At 30.5% G+C, this 15068-nt stretch overlaps 1 long non-coding RNA gene across 1 annotated transcript; it reads right to left on the bottom strand.

Moving 5' to 3' along the window:
* Positions 1-11853: 11853 nt before the first annotated feature.
* LOC107929492 (uncharacterized) lies at positions 11854-12860 on the bottom strand. The gene is made up of 2 exons (XR_001692836.2): positions 12674-12860; positions 11854-12408 (listed from the first exon to the last, which is right to left on the bottom strand). It is a non-coding gene; the product is annotated as an uncharacterized lncRNA (long non-coding RNA).
* Between the last annotated feature and the right edge of the window lie 2208 nt (positions 12861-15068).

The following is a 15068-nucleotide window of genomic DNA, read 5'->3' as shown; positions in this document are numbered from 1 at the left end:
GCAACAAAAATATTCCAACACAATTTGTAATCAACAAAAATTTTCCATTTCATTCAAGTGTTTGTAAACAACATGAGATGGTTAGCCATGTATAACAGCAACCATCTATACCACCATAAGCAACAATTTACCAGCAACAAAATTACAAAACATAAGCTGGTTTTTAAAGTTTTGAAAATAGCAAAACAGTAACAATTACAAGCACCAAAAACCAGGTTCTTCTCTCCCTCTTCCTTGCATCCTCCAATGTCCTCAGTTTTTTCAAAAGACCCAACAACACCATTCTTGAACGAGGCGTCAATGGTGGATCAAACCAACTGAAAAATCGACATGGTTTTCGAAATCGACTGCCGAATTTGTTACATCCAAAAAACCTCCTACCTGGGTTGTCATTGGACCAAGACATGCTTAATTTGGCTGGGTCTCCACAATAGCACATCGGAATCACTTCAGGCATATCCATTTTTCCTCTTCTCCTTCTTCTTCTTCTCTTCCTACTTCTCTTCTTCTTCTTCTTCTTTTCAAACCCTAAAATATTGCTGGTAATATTAGTAAAGTGTTAGTAACCGGCCAGCTAGACTTAAGGTTGACAGCTAGGACTCCGTCACCTGCCACGTCACTTTACTGTGACGTTTGTGACGGAAAACGGCAAAAAAGACCGTTTTGTTACTTTTTGAAAGTTAAGTGACTCAAATGAAACCTAGGTGACTGTTTTGTCATTTACCCCAAAGTTTGGTGACTGTTTGTGTAATTTACCCTTAAATTAAATAAAATAAAGTAGAAAGTTTATAAATAAATAAGGAATGAAATAAAAAGTTTTGTTTAAGAAACTCATGATAAAATTATAAAATTCCATTTCAAAAAACTGCTATTGTATTTAAATATGCAATATGAGAAATGGTCAATCGTAAGGAAGCATACAATTCGATGCCCAATTCCAACTCTAATTATCGTAGTTATTGTCTAATTTTAGTTTATTTTTGTAAAAGTATTTTTATTTGTGATACACTTCATTTAATGCATTATATTTAAAAAAAATTATTTTTAAATAAAAACTAATTTAAAAGAAAATCAAATATAAGTGGTAGAGTCGGGTCTGGATTTACATCTATTAAATTGAGTTAGATTTGGATAAAAAAGTAAACCCACTTTTGAGCTGGGCTTGAACTTAAAAATTAGTCCAAATAATTTGCATGTACACGAACAAATATATAAATTATCTCATGACACAAAAAAAACCATGAAAATACAGATTTTCTCTGGATTGAATTAGAGAAACAAATTATTGAAAATAAGAAATTAATTAAGATACCAAAAAAAATAACATAAAATAATTAAAAGAGTAGGTTAAAAATAACATGAAAGTAATACAAATACTCGAAAGGCATCAATATATGCATAAAACCAATTATTAGTGTGTAAAAAATATATATCTTATTGTGGATCGACTCGATTAAGCAACGAACAGGTAAAAATAACAAAAGAAATTAAGAAATTGAACATACAAATTTAACGTGGAAAACCCCCTCCAAAGAGGATAAAAAACCACGAGCAAAGATAATTTTACTATAATGGTAAAAGAACAAAGAGTACAAAAAATGGAGATAAAAACTAGACCTTGAAAACCCGAAAACAAAAAACCCTCAAAACGTAAACACAAAATTCTCTAAATGGGTTATGAGTTCTAATCTCTAATGGGTGTATTTTCTAAGGTTGTAAAAGAGCCTATTTATAGGCTAAATTCATAGGTCAAATAATAATAAAATAATTTATACTAATCAGATTTTGTTGAAACAAATAAACAAAGTTTAACTAAAAGATTATTTCTTAAATTTAATTGAAATATGAGTCATACTTGACAAATCTGCACCTTGACTCATATTCCACAACGCCATCTTTGCGAAAGCTCGCCATGAGCCTATCTTAAACTATGCAGAGAATTAACTGAGTCGAATCTGTACTCAGAAATTGGAAGACTTCTAGCCTTCGACTTGTACATTGCCAAATCAAAACTAACTCGGGTCTGATTTTCACGAACACAGTGCCTTAACTTTTCAAAACTTGCATCCAAAAGAGAACCTCTCTTCAACGAAATGGTCATACCTTTTTTCCTCTTATGACCAAGTTATCTCCACTCCGAACTAGTTGACTTCAACTCTGTAAAGTACGAGGATGTCCGATTTCACCGATCACTGTAGAACCTTCCAGAATACAAAGACTGCCAATCTTTTTACCTTTTAAAAAAAATGAGAGCTCCACAAGATACCTTAATGCCGCTCGACTCGATGTTGATTTTGCATCATTTCAAGTATAAAATACTTAAGGAGATGAGATTCTTTCGTAAATCAGGTACATACCTGACATCTGAGAGTGTCCTAATCGTCCCATCGTGCATCCTAATTTTAACAATACCAATACCAATTACCTTACTGGATGAATTGTTTCCCATACGCGCAACTTCACCTTCAACCGAACTATATGTGAAGAACCATTCTCTATTGGGACACATGTGGAAAGAACATTCCGAATCTAGGATCCACTCAAATGTAAGCTCAGAGTTTTCACTCATTGACACTAACAAGTAATCATTACCGCTTTTGTTAGCCAAATTAGCACCAGCTACATTTTCCTTGTTACTCTCAGCAATCTTTTTATTTCGCAATTTATAATAATCTGCTTTGGTGTGACCTAATTTCTTACAATAGCGTCACATTTTGTCTCGCTTCTTTGATGCTACCAAAATGGAAGCTTGCCTATCTGTCTTGCTATCCAAACCAAACTCATTGTCGAGTTTGTCTCTACTTAACAAATGACGCTTCACATCTTCGAACGAGAGTTTGTCTCTGCCATAAATCAGAGTATCCCTAAAAGACTTGTGTGAAGAGGGTAAAAAACACAATAATAGCATAGCCTGATCTTCATCGTCAATCTGAACCTCAACATTCTTTAAATCATTTAAAAAAGTAATGAATTGACTGATGTTATCTCTAAGAAGCTCACCTTCGTTCATGCGAAACGTAAATAGACGTTGTTTTAACACTAAACGGTTAGCCAGAGACTTAGTCACAGAAAGGGTTTTTAACCTTTTCTACAATGCGAATGAGCTCTTCTCCATTAATACCTTCTGCAATACTGTATTCGCAAGGCACAACCGGATCGCAGACAAGACATTTCCATCAAGCTCTTCTCATTCTGTTTGATTTAGGTTCTTAGGCTTTTTTCAGGTAACAACCTTTTTCAAGCTGATTTGAACTAGAATTACCATCATTCGAACTTGTCACAGATTGAAATTTGTCTCACCATCGAACTTCTCAATTTCAAACCTTATTGCTGCCATCTCTAAACTGGCTAATCTATAAAAATTGAACTAGCTCTGATACCACTTATTAGGGATCGACCTGATTAAGCAACGAAAAGTAAAAGTAACAAAAGAAATTGAGAAATTGAACACATAAATTTAACATGGAAAACCCCTCTAAAGACGATAAAAATCATGGGCAAAGATAATTTTACTATAATGGCAAAAGAATGAAGAATACAAAAGATAGAGATAAAAACTAGACCCTGAAAACCCGAAAATAAAAAACCCTCAAAACCTAAACACAAAATTCTCTAAATGTGTTATGAGTTCTAATGGGTGTATTTTCTAAGGTTGTAAAAATGTGTTATGAGTTATAATGGGTGTATTTTCTAAGGTTGTAAAAGAGCCTATGATAAATTCATAGGTCAAATAATAATAAAATAATCTAGACAAATCAAAGTTTGATTGAAACAAATAAACAGAGTTTAACTAGAAGATTATTTCTTAAATTTGATTGAAATATGAGTCATACTTAACATATCTATTTGAACATGTTAAAAAAAACTTAATTTTATTAATATATACATAAAATGAATAAGTACATATATTTATGTTAATTTCATCAATACAACTAGCGCAACTCGAACTCAGACCACACTTAAGGTGGTAAATACCCTTAACCATCAAACGATCACATGGGGTTCAAAACTTTTATATAATTTTACATGTTAATAATTCATTTTATGCCAATATTTAGGATAATTATGTTTTTAAGCCTTTTTATAGGTGTGTTTGATTAGTATAAATAGAATGAATGTAAAATAATAAATATATTGACCGAAAATATAATGTAAACACCAATAAAAGTATTTCTCATTTTTTTTCTTTTTTCTTTTTCCTCTTTCTTTACGCAATATATTAATTTTGATTTTCAAATGTTTTGATATAACAAAATATTCTCTTATTGAAATTTTGTTAAACTTCCTGTTAAACCTTTGTGAAATTAAGTAAATTTTGACAAAGCTTGGGGTGTATTCCAATGCACTATTAAAGGTATCGAAACACATTAAATCTATAAGGTACTGACTTCAGAGTATCAAACTCTTTGGCCTAATTGTCGATACGACTGGCTATGTATCAGGCTTCTGCCAGTATATACTTATACAAAGAAGTAATTTTATGGGAAATTATGATATATACCTACAAAGAAATCACCATCTACATTCTGGGGGCGTCTTTATTTTGTCCATCTTCCAGTATCTGATTTAGCAAGGCTTTGAACTGCTTTAATTAGTGGAATTCTTGGTACCCAGAAACTGTTTTGGACACCTTTTGATGGCTTGTTTAGCTTATCAAGTGAAGAAGGAAAATTTGAGCTAAAACTAGCTAGATTGATAGCTTTGGTTGACATAGTCATGGGGTATTTTCACAATAAAACGATAAAGGTTAAGAACTAGGTCCTGTACTTCGTTTAGTTGTGAGATATTTGTATTCTATGGTTTTGCTGATGATGCAGACAGTAAGGTGACCAACGAGTAAATTTTCGTATTATCACTATTGCCTTTATTGAAATTCAATCTGTAACACCCACTAACCCTTATCTGTCCCCGGAACAGGATTACAGGGCATTACCGGTCTGTACAGTTTAATTATAGTCATTTATTAAAATAAATGTTTCTAACCCTGCAAATTAAAACTTCAACCAATACAATTTGCCAACATTTAAATAATCCAAATACACTTAAATATACTAAAATCTTACCAATCTAAAATATTTTATAACCTATCCAATGAATCTTTTTAAGTATATCACTTACTTTATCAATTATTTCAACTTCATACTATATACCATTGCCAACCATAATTTACTTATTTCATCAATACTTTCACAACCTAGATGACTCTCATAAGACGTCCTAGGTACATGCCATTACCAATACTCAACATGCTTTACCTCATCAAATTCGGGATCGGCCTGGGATGCTGATTCAATGACCTAGCCTTAACTTAACCTGCGCATGGAAACAAACCGTATGCTGAGTATACGCTCAGTGGTATTTCTATAATCTGAACACTTAAACAATTATAAAACATATTAATTTATATATATTGAACTATTCAAACTCAATGAGTATTCAAACATTCACTTTCCAACCAATGTTTTGGCCTACTTTAAATTCAAAATCATTTATTATTTTTCAATAGCAATTAATCAATCAGTAATATTCATTAACAATCAGTCAATTAGAACAATTATTTATTCAGTAACAGTCAATTATTCGGTAACAATCAATTATTCAATAATAATCAGTTATTCAGTATCAATCAATTGATCAATTATCCAGTAACAGTCAATTATTCAATAAAATCAGATATACAGTAACAATTAAATTATTCAGTAATAGTCGATCTTTCTAGTTCCTTTATTTACCCCTATTAACATGACTTGGACCTAGACGGATACACGGATCCAACCAACACATCAGTACGGCACATAGTGCCTCATCGGCTTAAGCCAGAACAGTAACAATAACAGTAATAGTAGCAGTACGGTACACAGAGTACCTCATCGGAACAAATTCTAAACAGTAACAGTAACGGTAACAGTAACAATATCCAACACACAAAGTGTTGAATCGGTAACACTAACGATAACAGTAACAGTAGTCAGCACATAAGTGCCTAATCAGTAAGTCGGCAAAACCTGTACTCTTCCATATCCTATGGCATGCCAACTATATCCAACTAGCCCGATTAGTTAATAGGATATTTAATTCATTTTTCAGTTTTCAATTGATTCATATTTTAATTAATTAACTATATATTTTCAATTCAATATAATTCCATTCACTTTTCACTAATAAATATTCAATTTCACAATAATCACATTTTTCTATCAATTTCATCACACTTCCAACTACATATATTTTCCAATATAACAAATATTTATTATTCAATTTCCACATCAATATTTATTTCAATTCAAACATTCACATATATTCATAAATCAATTCAATATAATCAATATTCAATCTAATTCAAATAATCATCTCAAAACATCTACTATATATATATATATTAAATAATAAATCCAATAATTTAAGTATTAAGTTCGGATTATAGAAATACAAACCGTAATTTCCGAGCTAACTCCTATTGTCTTTGTCATTTCCTTGCTTAGCCGAGATTTCCCGAGACAACGTTAACTACAGAAATTAAAATAATTAAATATCAATACACTAACATTCAATTTTCACATTAAATATTTCAATTTTTATCCAACTTTTTCCTAAATTCCAATTTAGTCCTTAAATCGAGAATAACTTTTATTTTTCATATTTAACTCAATATTTTCATTTAATTTCCACTTCAAACTTATTTCAGCTCTCTAATTTCATCATAAACTATGATTTCAAAATTCTTCAATTTAGTCCCTACTATTCAAAACTTATGAATTACTTTACAATTCAATCCTTATTTCATTTCTAACTTGAATTTCTATCAATTTAGCCCTTAATTCATCTTTTTTTGTTCAACAAGAACAATGTCTTATGATCAACTATCTTATAATATATCAACTTAACTTCATCAAAACCTTGTTCTAAAGTTTCTAAAACATCAAAATCAAGTAAAAAGGGCTAATTTGACATACCTATTTAACTTTCAAGCCTTGAAATCCAAATTTTCCCATTTTTCCTTCCTTCTTTCTTTCCCCTGCTCTCTGTTTCGTTTTATCCTTTCTTTCTTTTTCTATTCTTCTTCTTCTTCTTTTACTTTATATATATATTATAATAACTTAATAATAACTATAATAAAATATCTATTTAATATCCAATATCTATTTTACATTTGTATACACATATATTATTACATTTGTCTTTCTTTAATCTATTTATTATATAAATATCTTTTACTTAATATTAATATATAATTTAATAATATACTTATATAATAAGTAAATATACATGTATTTTACAATTGTATGTATATTAGTATTACACATTTCACCATATGCACCATACATTTGTCAACTTTTTATTTATTTTTCACATAAAAATCTTATAATATAATTATTTAATTAATAAATACCTTTTATAAATAATAAATATCTATTAATACTTAAATACAAGCATTACAAGTGTATGTATTTTTATTAATACACTTGTACCCAATCATTACCACACATTTGTCTTACTTTTATTTATTTATCATATAATATCAATTTAATAATAATAAATACATTAATATTTACTTAAATAATAAGTAAATACATTCATGTATTACAAATGTGTGTATTATATTTATTACACTTGTATTTATTTTTGCCATACACTTGGCATTCTTTTTTAGCTTATTTACTTATTTAGTCTTTTCAATTTTCTTTATAATAAACTTTCACACTTCATTCAATTTAATCCTTTTATCCAATTATCCTTAATTTAAGCTAATTCACTTAATTAAACTCTAATTAACTACTCGATTAATTTCGTAAATATTTTTAATAAATATTTACGAATCTATTTTTCAGAAACGGAGACATGAAAATACACTTTTTCGGTAACGGTAAAATTCAGGTCATTACACAATCTTTAAATTCAAATTTATATTTGTACTAATAATCGATGAGATTATCTTTCCAAACCTAAAGTCCCATCCTATATAAGAAGGAAATATGAACAGATTTAAGCTCCCAGTCCACGTATGGCATAACTTGATTAATTTTCAGGTTTAACATAAGTTTTGTAAGTATCACCAATAGAGGAGCCTGTCCTATAACACCCTTAACCCGTATCCGTTGCCGAAACAGGGTTACGAGGCATTACTTATCATATCACATCATTCACATACAAATTTCATACATTGTTATCATATATTATCATATCTCATTCATTCATACACACTTTGTCCCTTATATAGGTCTATGAGATCTTAAAACATGCTTTAGAAAGGGGTCTGGACTAAACCGAACACATATAAAATTTTCGAAACTTAAATTTTTTTTTTCAAAGTTATAAGGGTCACACGCCAGTGTAAATAGGTCGTGTGCCTCACACGACATTAGACACGCCCGTGAGTCTAAGCCGTGTTAAAACAGGGCATACACACTAACTTGTCCACACTGCCACAAGACACGCCCATGTGTCAGGCCGTGTGAAAATTAGGCAGGCTACTGACTTGGCTATACGACCAGCCACATGCTCGTGTGTCTAGCCCGTGGTCGAAATTGACTTGGCCACACAGCCTAGCACACGCCTGGGTGTGTGTGACTGTGTGGTCTACTCAGGTTCATTTCAAAATGGCCCTCAAACAACACGGCTGAGACACACGCCCGTGTCTCTGCCCGTGTGGGCAAAAATAGGACATCACAAGGCCAAATTGCTACCCATTTTGGGTCCTCCCTACAAGCATTAAAATTAAAACATTTTACATCATTTGCATACATTTTAGACAACCAAGTCAGCCACTTCAAACATATTCCATGCCATTTAAATACCATCCCATTCACTACTCAATTCCATAACCAAAGCATACCAAATCAATAAGCCAAGATCATTACAACTTACATAAGTTTCAAATGCATAAACTCAGCATTTTATCACCTATTTTACTGACTAGTCTTCCATTAAAAGTTCCACATGGGTAATCGTAACTTGATTTTCCTCCTGGCATGTTGAGCATTTGTGTCCTAGATGATTTCGAAGTGCTTCACTTAGTAATTTCTTAACTGGTTGAGATAGAAAGTTCTTCTGAATTGAGTTGGTTTTGTACATATCGTCGCAGTCTGGACTTAAAATTGTGTTCCTCCATTTCTGAAGTCGCATAATAAGTTGATCATCATTTGGCCTTTCTGTTAATGAATAGATAAGTCTTCCTTCATTGTCTTCATTTACCCAGATTGGCGTATTATTTTCTAAAGTGTTGGTGATTTCCCTGAGGATAATGTTTAGTCCCTGTGCCCGTTGCTGTTGTAGTAGACTCTGAATTTCTCCGGTTGTTACTTCGTCTAAGCTTTTGATTTTTTCTTCTGATACATATATTTCTTTGGACGTGACAATCTTTACGATCATAATTGGTTTTAAAATTCTATCTGGTAAAATATCAGCCATTGCTGATAAAAGTTTGACAAATACAAAAGTCGCCTTGGTTCGTTGGATGTGTTCTCTTACAAGTCGCTGTAGGTTTAAGTTTGTCCTTGAATTCTGATAATTAGTCTCCAGTCGAAGTGTATATCCCATGAAGTAGTCCATAATCAAATAAAGTTTTGATGAGCTTCGAATTGTACCCCGGGAGAGTGGTTACAAAGTTGATTCTTCCCATTGCTGTACAAACATAGCCAATTCCTTGTTGATAGTCTGCTGAAGCTGGTTTTTTATTGAAGTTGTTTATGAGGCTCAATAGGTTCTTGGTATAGTTGTAGACAATAGAGTTCTGGTTTTGGGGCGATGGTTCTCTTTTTGAAGTTTCTGCATAAGAAGTGTGTTGGACTGATGAGAATGGGCTTATTGGTCTTTGTCCTATTGGGTTATTTGATACTGGTGGAAAATTATTTGGTCTTAGACTTCTTGGGGCAATGGTAGATCTTATAAGTCTGGGTTTCAAAACTGGGCCTTTTAAATTTCCTTAGATCTTTTTTCTTTAATTGGTTCACTATCTTCTTCAATGGTTAAATCTGTACTATAATCTTTTTGTCTTAATTTTTTCTTTTCGTAGTCTATATTCCTATTTTCTTTTTCCAGTCTTATTAGTCTTTCATTGTAATTACCAAAAATTAATTCTTCTAAATTTTTTATTTAACCATAGTTCCTGTTTTCCTTTTGAATCGTTTTCTATTAAAAATTTTCTGTCTTTGTTTGTAGTTCCTATTTTTCGTTTATAACCATCAATAGTTTTTTCCTATTGTATAGTATTCTCCGAATGGTCCATAGATTGGTGTTTCTTCCTGCTTTGTTAGTCTAACTCCTTCTGGTATAGTAATTTGTCCTGTTATAGTTTCCTTTTCAATATTAGACGTTTCTGGTTCTAGTTTGTATTTTTGTAATTCTTCTCTTAGTGTATCCTTAATAGTAGTTTCTATTAGTGATTGTAGTATAGGATTTCCTTCTTGTTTTATTTTTTCTATATTAGCATTTATTTCTGATTGGTTTTCTATCTTAATTTTATTTTTCCAAATTTACTAACTGAATCTGTTTCTTATTTTCTTCTGTCCAAGTAAACTCTTGATCTTTTCTAACTTTTTTATATAATTCTATTAGTAAGTCTGATAATTTTGGTACATAGTCTCTTAATTGGTTTACTAATCCTAAAAAGGATTGTAATTTCTTCATTGTATCTATTTCTTCGTCAAATGTAATAATTTTATCAATAATAAATTCCTGCATTTTTATTCCTCCTTCATCAATTATTATTCCTAAAAAGTCGATCTGATTTTTTGCTATTTCAGCTTTTCTTTGTGATAGTACTAAACCCTTTTTATAAGCTATTTCACTAAATATTTCTAGGTGTTTATAGTGTTCTTCTTCTGTTTATAAGTATATCATCTAATATAAAGTCATTATAATGGTCTTTAAATATTCCGTCCATAAAAGCTTAGAAATCTTCTAGATGCATTTTTATATCCAAATGGTAATACATTCCAATGGTAAAAATCTCCTGGTATACTAAAAGCTGTTAATTCTTTGCTTTTTTTTCTTTTAACTTAGTTGATGAAATCTTGATTTCCAGTCAAATTTACTAAACCATTCATATCCTCGAATTTTTCTTAGGCATAGTATCTTATCTGGTTGTGGGTAGTTAAAAGTTTTAGTTTTTTCATTTAGCGTTTGTCGAAATCATTTTTAAATCGAGTTTTGAAAAAGGGGAATCGACTTTAAAAACGAAAACGGGAGTCGCCACCAATCTTTTTAGGTGTGATTGGATCACCTTTAAAACATTTTGTTTTAAAATCATTAGTTTTGGTCTACGAAATAAAAGAACGGATTCGGGAGTCGGTTACGTACGAGGAAGGATTAGCACCCTCGTAACGCCCAAAAATTGGTACCTAATTAATTATCAAATGTCTTTAAGGTCGGAAATTTTAAAAATTTTAAGATACAATCCTCTTTAAAATATCTTGATTTTGAAAATTGAGATTCACTTGTATCAAAACATTGACACTAAGTTAACATTTTGAAAATCCCTATCTCGAAACAACAAATCGCCACATCCAATAAGTTAGGACACGACGCTTTGAAATTCCAATACAGTTGCTCGTATTTTGAAAATCTTAAAAACTTAGAAGGGTACTTGACTATTCGAACTCAACGAAAAAAGTTGCAACCCAATAAGTTAGGGCACTACTTTTCTCGAAGCTTCCAAATACTAAGCATTGCCTTTTTTATTTTTGAAAACTTTGAAGTCTCTTTTTAAAACTGATACATGATGGAACATATTATCATTATGGAATAGAATATTGCAATAATGAGTGAATAAAACATGCATTTAAACGATACAATGGCAATAATACAAAAATCATATACTAGATACATACATGTTTAAGATTACATAACATCATATATACAAAGATACAAAGCTTATATTGAAGATGGATAAGCAAAACATACAAACATACATAGTAATAATTAAGAAATGATGCATGATACACAATTAAAAAGAAATATAATATCTGTAGAACCTATTTTTTGTCCGGGCCCATAATTAAATAAAACCCAAAAACAAAAAATAAAAAAAACAAATGTTTATTTTATTATAGTCCATTTACAGGCCCAACCACATTAACCCAAAGCCTAGTAGACTAGTCCTACCCAAGACACACTAAACTAACCCAATAACCCGTTACACCCATGACCCAGCTAAACTACCCAAAACCTGTTTACACCCAAACCCAATAAGCAGTAGCCCAACAAAGCCCAAACTTGAAGAATCAGGAGACTTAGGGTTTCTTGGGAAACCCTCGCGCCGCAGCATCGCAGTCAGCCCAAGAGTCACGCCACTTCAGTTCCCATCGTTCCAGCAACCCTCCATCAGCGCCGAAAGTCAGTGTGCAGTCAGTACCTGGTTCGTCACCACCATCGTCGAGCCTCCATCACCGCCGAATTTTTCGGCGTTACCTGCAAAAGAAGGAAAGAAGCAGCAGCAAACGAACAAAATAGATATGGAAAGAAAAGATTTCTTTCCCAAAATGTAATAGAAACACTAGCTATAAAAGCCCCTTTTGTAACCTGTAGACGATACAAATAGAAAAAGGGCAAAAAAAAGCAAATACAATCAATTTTTTTAAAGAGGTGAATCTTCTACTTTTTGTTTTGCATGTTCAAAGCATATACATACATCAATAGTTAATAAACAGTTTTAAAGTGCGAAAAAGGGTTTTACCTTTCATTTTGTGTCAAAAATCGAGGTCTCTAACCTCTGAAGATCGGGTACAACGGCGAAAAGGGTGGCGCGTGGGCGCTGAAAGCGCATGGATAGCTTGATGACGGAGACTTGGCCAGAGCTCCGAGAGCCCCTTTTCCTTCCTCTTTCAAAGGACCTTTTTAAATTTTTTTTTAAAAGACAGATTAAAGTGAAATTTTAGAGTTTTTTTGTATTTATAAGTTTCTCGAACGACGTCGTTTTGGGGTGATCATTTAGTGACCGAAACGACGTCGTTTCAAGGCCTCAGGATTCGCGTGTTGACCCGTAACTCGGGGAGGACCCGCGTGTTTTCAATATTTGGGTTAATATTTCAATTAGTCCTCTCGCCTTTTTAATCTTTATAATTTCATTTTACTTATTTTTAATTCAGCCCTAACATTTTAATTTTATTTCAATTTGATCCTCACAATGGCTTTAAAACTAAGTGAGAGGAAACGCTGCCGTTTTGAGAATAAGGCGATTTGCCCAATGAGTCCCTTTTATTTTACGCGTGTTTTAATTAGGACCTTAATTCAACTTTATTTTTTTTAAATTCGCCCCTGTAATTTTGCTGAACTTTAAATTTAACCCTATATATTTATTTCTATTATTATTATATATATAAATTTTTTTATATTGTTATTTGTTTTATTTTTAATCTTATTTTTTTATTATATATTATATAATTATTTTATTATATATTATTGTTATTTATTATATATTACTTTTCACAAAATATTATTATTTTACAGTCTTATTTACATATTATTATATTTTACTTGTATTATATATTTATTAATTATTTTTATATATTATATACATATATACCTTCATATTATATATTATAATTATTTTATATTATGTCATTTTTTATACTATTATATTTTTATCTATATATTATTATTATTAAAGATTTTAACTTATATTATGTACTTATTTTTATTTATATGTTAATAATTACTTTACTTATATTACGCATTTTGAAGATATTATAATATAATAATAATACATATATTTCGTCATTAATTACTTATTTCATATTATTCTAAACTTATATTTATATAGATATTATATAATTATTTTATTATAAATATAAATTCTTTTACATATTTGGTGTTTTATACATTATTTTTCTAAACCAATATTTTATTATTATTATTCTTTTATAAATTTTTGTCATTGTAAATTATATATTGTATATTAAATACTATTTTAAAATCATTATTAGATATCATATTTTATTTGTATTATATATATTTTGTTAATGATTGTTCACTTTATTTTATATTTATATATATATATATATTAATCCTTTTATATGTTATTATATAAATCATTAGGTATTGAATGTTATTTTATAATTATTATTTGATGTTATATTTTATGAACGTGTATATTGATACTATATTACTTTTTTTTATATATATCAAATTGTATATCATGCATCATTTTTATTTATTAATATGTTCAGATATATGTTGAATTGCATGTTTATGTGTTTTTACCTATGCTTCTTAGATATATTATGTTTTATTGCATATTTTAAAATTTGCCATGTTTTATTTTTTTACATATACATGCTAGTTAATGTATGATATCTATGCTATTACGCTTTTACTTATCTATTATTACAACATGTTATCTCATATATTATGTTAATATGCTCCTTCATGCATCGGTTTTAAAAAACGAAACTTCAAAGTTTTCAAAAATAAAAAGGCAATGTTTGGTGTTTGGAAGCTTCGAGAAAAGTAGTGCCCTAACTTATTGGGTTGCAACTTTTCTCATTGAGTTCAAATAGTCAAGTACCCTTCTAAATTTTTTAAGATTTTCAAAATACGAGCAACTGTCTTGGAATTTCAAAGCGTTGTGTCCTAACTTATTGGATGTGGCGTTTTGTCGTTTCGAGATAGGGATTTCAAAAAAAAAAAGGCTAACTTAGTGTCCATATTTTGATACAAGTGAATCTCAATTTTCAAAATCAAAATATTTTAAAGAGGATTGCATCTTAAAATTTTTTTAAATTTCCGACCTTAAGGACATTTGATAATTAATTAGGTACCAATTTTTGGGCGTTACGAGGGTGCTAATCCTTCCTCATACGTAACCGACTCCCGAACCCGTTCTTTTTTTATTTCGTAGACCAAAACTAATGATTTTAAAACAAAATATTTTAAAGGTGATCCAATCACACCTAAAAAGATTGGTGGCGACTCCCATTTTCGTTTTTCTTAAAGTCGATTCCCATTTTCCAAATCTCGATTTTAAAAATGGTTTCGACAGCTTGGCGACTTCACTGGGGACCTCTAAGAGAGTCAAGCCGTATAATTGATTACCTTTTGTCTTAATGTCGGGAATTTGAAAATTTTAAAAT

Source organism: Gossypium hirsutum, chromosome A13 (assembly GCF_007990345.1).
Source record: "Gossypium hirsutum isolate 1008001.06 chromosome A13, Gossypium_hirsutum_v2.1, whole genome shotgun sequence".
NCBI lineage: Eukaryota > Viridiplantae > Streptophyta > Magnoliopsida > Malvales > Malvaceae > Gossypium > Gossypium hirsutum.
This window is presented reverse-complemented; position numbering and strand designations above follow the sequence as displayed.